We start from the raw sequence: 2,500 nt of genomic DNA, 5'->3' as shown, positions 1-2,500 counted from the left end.
AATGTCCAAACCAAGTTAAGGTTAACAATATAATTGAGGTTCAACAAATAAAAAACAAATGCAATATGGATAAACAAATGATAAAGATTGGCTTATTGATTATCAGATCCATTTCTACGAAAACACTTTTTGTAAATAATATGATAACTGATCATAATATAGATGTGCTCTGTTTGACAGAAACTTGGCTAAAACCTGATGATTACATTATTTTAAATGAGTCCACCCCCCAAGATTACTGTTATAAACATGAGCCGCGTTTAAAAGGCAAAGGGGGAGGAGTTGCTTCAATTTATAACAACGTTTTTAGGATTTCTCAGAGGGCAGGCTTCAAGTATAACTCGTTTGAAGTAATGGTGCTTCATATAACATTATCCAGAGAAACCAATGTTAATGATAAATCCCCTGTTATGTTTGTACTGGCTACTGTATACAGGCCACCAGGGCACCATACAGACTTTATTTAAGAGTTTGGTGATTTTACATCCGAGTTAGTTCTGGCTGCAGATAAAGTCTTAATAGTTGGTGATTTTAATATCCATGTCGATAATGAAAAAGACGCATTGGGATCAGCATTTATAGACATTCTGAACTCTATTGGTGTTAGACAACATGTTTCAGGACCTACTCATTGTCGAAATCATACTCTAGATTTAATACTGTCACATGGAATTGATGTTGATAGTGTTGAAATTATTCAGCCAAGTGATGATATCTCAGATCATTATTTAGTTCTGTGTAAACTTCATATAGCCAAAATTGTAAATTCTACTTCTTGTTACAAGTATCGAAGAACCATCACTTCTACCACAAAAGACTGCTTTTTAAGTTATCTTCCTGATGTATCCAAATTCCTTAGCATATCCAAAACCTCAGAACAACTTGATGATGTAACAGAAACTATGGACTCTCTCTTTTCTAGCACTTTAAATACAGTTGCTCCTTTACGCTTAAGGAAGGTTAAGGAAAACAGTTTGACACCATGGTATAATGAGCATACTCGCACCCTAAAGAGAGCAGCCCGAAAAATGGAGCGCAGCTGGAGGAAAACAAAACTAGAGGTATTTCGTATTGCTTGGCGGGAAAGTAGCATATCCTATAGAAAAGCATTAAAACCTGCTAGATCTGATTACTTTTCTTCTCTTTTAGAAGAAAACAAACATAACCCCAGGTATTTATTCAATACAGTGGCTAAATTAACGAAAAATAAAGCCTCAACAAGTGTTGACATTTCCCAACACCACAACAGTAATGACTTTATGAACTACTTTACTTCTAAAATCGATACTATTAGAGATAAAATTGCAACCAATCAGCCGTCAGCTACCGTATCACATCAGACAGAGCACTATAGACCCCCTGAGGAACAGTTCCACTCATTCTCTACTATAGGAGAGGAAGAATTGTATAAACTTGTTAAATCATTTAAACCAACAACATGTATGTTAGACCCTATACCATCTAAGCTCTTAAAAGAGGTGCTTCCAGAAGTCATAGGTCCTCTTCTGACTATTATTAATTCCTCATTGTCATTAGGATATGTCCCCAAAACCTTCAAACTGGCTGTTATTAAGCCTCTCATAAAAAAGCCACAACTTGACCCCAGAGAACTTGTTAGTTATAGACCAATCTCGAATCTCCCTTTTCTGTCCAAGATACTAGAAAAGGTGGTATCCTCACAATTATATTCCTTCTTAGAGAATAATGGTATATGTGAGGATTTCCAGTCAGGATTTAGACCGTATCATAGTACTGAGACTGCTCTCCTTAGAGTTACAAATGATCTGCTCTTATCATCTGATCGTGGGTGTATCTCTCTATTAGTTTTATTGGATCTTAGTGCTGCGTTTGACACAATTGACCACAACATTCTTTTGCATAGACTTGAACACTTTGTTGGCATCAGTGGAAGTGCATTAGCATGGTTTAAATCGTACTTATATGACCGCCATCAGTTCGTAGCAGTGAATGAAGATGTATCATATCGATCACAAGTGCAGTATGGAGTACCTCAAGGCTCAGTACTAGGGCCGTTACTCTTCACGCTTTATATGCTACCCTTGGGAGATATCATCAGGAAACATGGTGTTAGCTTTCACTGTTATGCTGATGATACGCAGCTCTATATTTCCTCGCAGCCTGGTGAAACACACCAATTTGAAAAACTAATGGAATGCATAGTCGATATAAAAAATTGGATGACGAGTAATTTCTTACTGCTAAATTCAGAAAAAAACAGAGGTGTTAATCATAGGGCCTAAAAACTCTGCTTGTAATAACCTAGAACACTGTCTAAGACTTGATGGTTGCTCTGTCAATTCTTCGTCATCAGTTAGGAACCTAGGTGTGCTACTTGATCGCAATCTTTCCTTAGAAAGACACGTTTCTAGCATTTGTAAAACTGCATTTTTCCATCTCAAAAATATATCTAAATTACGGCCTATGCTCTCAATGTCAAATGCAGAAATGTTAATCCATGCATTTATGACTTCAAGGTTAG

The sequence above is a fragment of the Carassius gibelio genome, chromosome B22 (genome assembly GCF_023724105.1).
Source record: "Carassius gibelio isolate Cgi1373 ecotype wild population from Czech Republic chromosome B22, carGib1.2-hapl.c, whole genome shotgun sequence".
Classification (NCBI taxonomy): Eukaryota; Metazoa; Chordata; class Actinopteri; order Cypriniformes; family Cyprinidae; genus Carassius; species Carassius gibelio.
Note: the sequence above shows the minus strand (reverse complement) of the source record.